The sequence below is a fragment of the Macrobrachium nipponense genome, chromosome 21 (genome assembly GCF_015104395.2).
Source record: "Macrobrachium nipponense isolate FS-2020 chromosome 21, ASM1510439v2, whole genome shotgun sequence".
NCBI lineage: Eukaryota > Metazoa > Arthropoda > Malacostraca > Decapoda > Palaemonidae > Macrobrachium > Macrobrachium nipponense.
In genome coordinates, this window is record NC_087212.1 from 11,210,104 (window position 1) to 11,216,776 (window position 6,673).

General features: G+C 37.3%; 1 protein-coding gene across 1 annotated transcript in view; it reads right to left on the bottom strand.

Annotated features, from left to right (window-relative positions):
- LOC135197785 (uncharacterized) overlaps positions 1–3,079 on the bottom strand; it is a 186,174-nt gene extending 183,095 nt beyond the window's left edge. The window contains exon 1 of the mRNA XM_064224894.1: positions 3,003–3,079. The gene's annotated coding sequence lies outside the window, so the exon portion shown is untranslated. The remainder of the gene's footprint in view (positions 1–3,002) is intronic.
- Between the last annotated feature and the right edge of the window lie 3,594 nt (positions 3,080–6,673).

A 6,673-nucleotide genomic window follows, 5' to 3' on the forward strand; every position in this document is an offset into this window, starting at 1 on the left:
TGTGCCCGTCACACCCAAAATTTTAAATATTTTCAATATTGTTGTACCGGTATTGTTTCATAACTTCAGAACCATCAGAACTGTTAACCCCATTGCAAAATTTTATTAATCGTAAAATGAACCATCGCAAATGGGGATATAACTATATTCTATAATACCACATTAAATTTACTCCCCTGCTTACCTTTGCTTGAGTGACATCAACAGTCTAACCAACCATTTAGGTCACTGTTGAACATAAAAGATGCAAGATTCCTCTTAATCTTAGGTATAAAATTAGCAAAATTGAATACTAGTACCTTCTTTCAACAAGGTAGATTGTTTGTTTGTATGGTGTTTTTATGTTGCATGGAACCAGTGGTTATTCAGCAACGGGACCAATGGCTTTACGTGACTTCCAAACCACGTCGAGAGTGAACTTCTATCACCAGAAATACACATCTCTAACACCTCAATGGAATGCCTGAGAATCGAACTCGCAGCCACTGAGGTGGCAGGTCAAGACCATACCGATCACGCCACTGAGGCGCTTCAGCCAGGTAGAGGTAGGGGCAGGATTCAGGAGGCTTGTATCCTGAAGTTGAGCAACGGTCGAAGATTTGTATAAACTTTGTGTATTTTCTAAATTTTGGAGATAATGGCTTCTTTTGGGGATGATGCTTATTCATTTTCATCAAACAGTGATTTCAAGAGATAATTGGTATATGTATTGGTTTTTAGGTTAGTGTGCAAGTGATGGTTAAATATGTACACACCTCCATTCAACCAATTAATAATTTTTGTATAATTTTTGTACTTTTTCTGGCATTTCTCAAATAACTTAGGAGTAATACTGACTTTTCTGAACAGCGTATAAAGCCTGTGTCAATATAATTTTGTATGTGTCTTTGAATGACATCATTATAAGCCTTTTGATGTGCTGCAATATGAAACTCTCAGCTATGAACAGGCAATGCTCAGTTGCTCCCCAGATGTGGTCAAGTGAAGATGTGTCACCATTGCCTCCAGAATTGGACTCGGTGGTGCCAGACTCATGATACATGGCTAACCTTAACCTAGAATAAAATAAAAACTACTCAGGTTAGAGGGCTGCAGTTTGGTATGTTTGATGATTAGAGGGTACAATCAACACAACTTGCAGCCCTCTTACCTCAGTAGTTTTTAAGTTCTGAGGGCGAACAGAAAACTAAAAGTGGTTTTGAAAAAATTTTTCTTTCTAAAATTTAAGTTTCAAATATATAGATATTTAAAAGTAGCCTATCTTATATTCTACCATTAATTATTAATCTTTGACAAAAGGCAATTACAACCAAGTACAACATTAGGCGAGTAAGAAAATATTGGTTCTATTAATGAAAGTTGCAAATGCATAATACTATTGCCATCATCCCTATGGGTTAGGCGAAGTGTCATAAGGCAGGAGCTCTTGATGGTATTTTGTTTGTCCAAGTGCATTGTGGGTAAACATGGACTGTGTATCAGGAGTCCAGGACCTTAATTTTAAACTTTGGGTCTGTGACAATGCTGAAATGTCGATTGGTTGTTGTTTTGATATACCTAAGTCTGTGAAATTATTAATTATTATGGATTAAGAAAATGATGCATTCCTTGGAAAATACCACTTCAGTTCTCAGTCATTGTGCCAATGGGTCAGCTGTAGTAGTATACCTATGTCTTGTTCCAATGGGTATTATGGTGTATTGCATAATTTTGTCCTCGTAGTCTGTTTTACCTAATGCTTTGCACTGTTCTAAGTGTATGGCACCATCAGCATTCAACAAACTAGCTACTATAAAGGTAGAGTCAGATCTTTGCCAGCCTGAGGATGTCAATCTTACAGAAAAAATATATTTTGCTTTGAAAGTAACCTTATGCTAGTACTAGGCTATGGACGTGGTGCCATAGCTAGGTTAGGTTAGGTGTCGTTGGTTTGTTTGTAACATTGTTATTTACCTAGTGACCTAGGTTAGGTTAAGATAGATTGGCTTGGTACCAGCAACACATTAGGTTAAGGGGGCAAGATGAGGCAAAGCCTTCTGGTTAGATCTAGTTAAAGACCCAGCATCCTCGGTTTTAAGTTAGGTGGGACGTCCAGGGGGGTAATTGCCCCCAAGCCACGTAAGGACATGGTAATCTAGGGTTCGTTAAATCAACTATATTTTATCAGTTTTGTTTTTCCACCATCTAGTAAATCCCCACTTTCCCTCTATGGCCCCACGTGCGGGATATAGCCTAAGTAGGTAGTAGTAGGTAGGATAGGGACCATGATCTTATTATAACTAAAATCAGAAGGTAGATCTAGGGTACTTAATCCGCGGCAGCCTAGACTATGGCAGTTGCGGTTTTTCTATGCAGTTTTACCTACTGAACAAGAACTTTAAGTAAAATTTATTCGGACGACTGTAATAGGTAAACCCCCCAAGGGCCAGTACTAGGTAAACAAGGCGAAATACATTGGACGACACAATCCCTAGTGGGTGTCGTATCCGCGGTTACTTCCTTCAGTCCGTGCGGACTGCTTCTGTAGAAATACCAAAATTCTGCCAAAACCATATTTCCAACAACAAACTGTGATTAGCCTACGGTTTAAAGTGAAAATGTACAAATCCATCATTCACTCACCCGAAAAGTGGCGTCGGGCACCTCTCGGAGTGGACTTGACTGCTGCCGTTACTCAAGGATGCTTGCTTGCACACCTCTTCGAGACCCATCTGAAACCACTTTCATCCTTCGGCTTTATAGTATTTGGTGAAACTGTGGCGATTTTACACAGTTCCGTCTTCAGGTTCTTGTAACTTTGCAACTTACTTCCTTTGCATTATGAATGTCTGACATGTTACCCTTACTGTTATACCACTCCAAATTAACCCCTGTAGTGTCTTTAGCACTGAATAGCGATATGTGCCCAAGTGCCTTGTTTTGAAAGCTACAACCTAAATTTCTCAAATCACAGTCATCAAACACTTAAAAAAGCAACCACAAGCTAATAGAGCAACACTTACATTGTCGGAATTGGCGACCAGCAAGGATTGGCTATCAGCGCCAATCATTAACTACCTTGTTGATACAAACCTCCAAGACAATGACTGGTTCCAAACTTCCAACTCACGCTGGAAAGTAATCCTATGTAAAAGTTGATGCTATGTATTTCTTCAAATTTAGGGTACAGTCAAAGTCCCTTAAATATATATATGTGACCATGCATAAAATACTAACTGAAAAAGTCATTCGGCGGCAGGTTAAAAGTAAACTGGCAACTGATATTGAGGCTAACACTGCGAGAACTTGCATTTGCCACACCTGGTCAAAATGCGTTTTTTGCTCTCAAACGCTCATTCGCCATCTAAACAATTGGGGGGAATAGGCCGAATCTAAGTTCGGGCACTGTAAAGTCAACCATATGGCCTCTATACATAAATATTATATACGCATGTAAGTTCTCGCTTTTCAGTCCTACTGGCGAGCGAGAACTTACTTTCATCACTGAAGTCATGCATAAGCAAATGGTGTTTGAGTTAACCAGCTGCAGCTGAGCAGAGCTCTCCTTCGCTCTTATTTACGTAGTTTTTTTTTTTTTTTTTTTTTTTTTTTTTACACAGTTTTCGTGTTTTAGTTTTTTTTTTCGTTATAACCTTGCTACTTTTAGGTGCCTCTTAAGACACTTTTAGTAGCAAATGAAAAAGTCTGAAAATCGTATCTGGGCTACTGAAAGCAATGTATTATGACTAAGTAACAAATTTACAATTGGAAATGAACTTGACTAAGCGGTAGAGAAACGTGTTTAAAGTGTTTCAAATGCCTAATAACGCATTAGCAAATTCAGTTACTACTACTTAATAGCTTCTAGTAACATCAGTTGTGGTCTAATTTTCTTTACTAGTCTAGCGTTAAAGTACATAAAATTTCGAAAATTTTTATATAAGAATTCTTTCTGAGAAACAAATAAACCAATTATGAAAACTGAACGCGTTTTTCTCCAATTTTAAAAAGTGGCGAATGTTAGTTCTCGCCTCATTTTATGTCTTTTAGTGTTTTCTCATCAGTATCGTAGCTGCTGCAGAATAGAAGTCTTTAGTCCTTTTTAAAATTTGCTTTCTTCTTGTATGATCTCAAATTCAGGCAATGAATGCTCTTTCGCCTGGCCTGCAATTTGTTCTACGTAGGTTCAAATAGCCTACATGCTTCACTTGCTTGTCTGACTACAATATTCATTTCAGGTCTAAAAAAAAGCCTTAATCGGTTACTCAAATATGTTGATTCGCCATATTTTAGTGCTTTGAAGACTAAGAAGTATTTTACATATTTTTGCTTTTATTGGGAGGCTGGGAGCCAACGTACTAACGTAGCTCAATTAGTGCTAGGTTATTCTGTCTCGGGAACATAGTCCTTTTGATTGATTGATTATGAAATTTAAGTCCTGAGGACCAAAGTCCAGACTAACAATTTTCTACTTAGTAGGTAGTCAGGGAGACCGTAGTACATAACGTTGCAGTAGTCAAGCCTTGATAGTATAGTTGGTAACAAATTTCTGGATTCAGAGTATCTTCATTTAAATATTTCCTAATAAATGCAATGTCTGTGATACCCACAGGCTTTTACAATATGTAGTATATGGTTTTTAATCGACAATTTATCAATAAATACTTCAATATCCATCACTACTGTTAGAATGTTTATTGATGAGAACCAATAGTTATTTGAAATGTTCATATTTTCGTAGTGTACTGTCACATACTCAGTTTTGTCTTCATTACGTTACAAATTCCTTATCTTTCATATTGTCACGGTGTTGAAACCACTCAATTCATTAAATGCTACTCTATTTCCAACAGATCTGAGTAGAAAACTATTTACAATAAGAAATAAACGTGTAGGCCCATGCCCTGTCATCATCTCAAATTATAAGAATTAGGTGTATAGGCCTAAGCTGTAATTGCCATAAAATATAATAATTTGACGTGTAGGCCTATACCCTGTCATTGCCTAATAATATAACAATTTGATGTGTGTCTATGCACTGTCATTGCCTGAAAATATAAGAAATTTACAAGTAGGCCTATGACATTTCATAGCCTTAAAATATTAAGAAATTGATGTGTAGGCCTATGTCTTGTAATTGGCTGAAAATATAAGAATTTGACATTGACATGTAGGCATATGCCCTCTCAATGCCTCAAAAATTAAGAAGTTACCCTGTAGGTCTATTCCATGTCATTGCCTTAAAATACAAGAAATTGAAAAGTAGCCCTATGCCCTGTCATTGTTCCAAAATATTAAGAAATTGACCTGTAGGTCTATGCCCCGCCATTGCCTTAAAATGTAAGAACTTGACAAGTAGGCCTATGTCCTCTCATGGCCTCAAAATATTGAGAAATTGACATGTAGGCCTATGCCCATCTTTGCCTCAAAATATAAGAACTTGACATGTCGTTCTGTCCTGTCATTGGCTCAAAATATAAGAAATTGACATGTAGGCCTATACCTCGTCATGGCCTAAAAATATGAGAATTTGACATGTAGGCCTATGCCTTGTCACTGCCCAAAAATATGAGAATTTGATGTGTAGGCTTATGCCTGTCGTTGCCTAAAAATATTAAGAAACTGATGTGTAGTCCTATGCCCTGTCATTGCCTGAAATTATTACAAAATTGATGTGTAGGTGTCACTGCCTTAAAACACAAGAAATTGACGAGTAGACTTAAGCCCTGTCATTGCCTCAAAATATTAAGAAATTGATGTTTAGGTCTATGCCCTGTCATTGCCTCAAAATACAAGACTTTGACATGTAGGCCTATGCCCTGTCATTACCTAAAAAAATTAAGAAATTGGCATATAGGCCTATGCCCTGCTTTTGTCTCAAAATATAAGAACTTGACATGTAGGCCTATGGCCGTCATTGCCTCAAAATATAAAAAAAATTGACATGCAGGTCTATGTCCCCATCACTGCCTCAAAATATAAGGAATTGACTTGTAGGCTTAATCTCTCAATGATATTAACATTTGACATGCAAGATTATGATGAATTAATATGCTAATATCGCTTTAGTAGGCAACCACCATATTAAAAGAAAAACAGTGAGCTGCTTGAGTATTTAGGCTAGGCAGGATAAAAAAAAAATAAAAAAAGATTCTCAGACAAAATGATCCAAGATCTTCATTATGATATATAACTTAATATATCTTTTATGAGAGATATCAATTGCATACTGCACAACTCCAGGAACTCAAATCTGTGGTCATGATTCATGCAAGAAACTCAACATTACCGGATAGTCTAATCCGTACTGGTAATAATTTGGACTGTTATTTAGTGTGATGTAACTCCCCCTTCAAGAGCTAGCCAATCACAGGCGTGCATTGGGTGGGGCTTAGCTGCATAGCCCTTGGGTGGACTTTACTATATTACAAGGAACATTTACAGAACTAGATGACAAATTTGGTGATGAAAAGTTTTTTCACTACGGTTACCAGTTAATTTACATGATCTGTAAGACTTGCCGAGATAATTCAGTCACAATTCATATGGGTGTCTCCCCCTCAGTTTTCACATGAGGCACAGTGACTGAATGGTGGTATGAGTTGAGTTGAATGTAGAATTTAGGACAAAAGCCAAGCACTGGGACCTATGAGGTCATTCAGCACTGAAATAGAAATTGACAGTAAACGGTTTG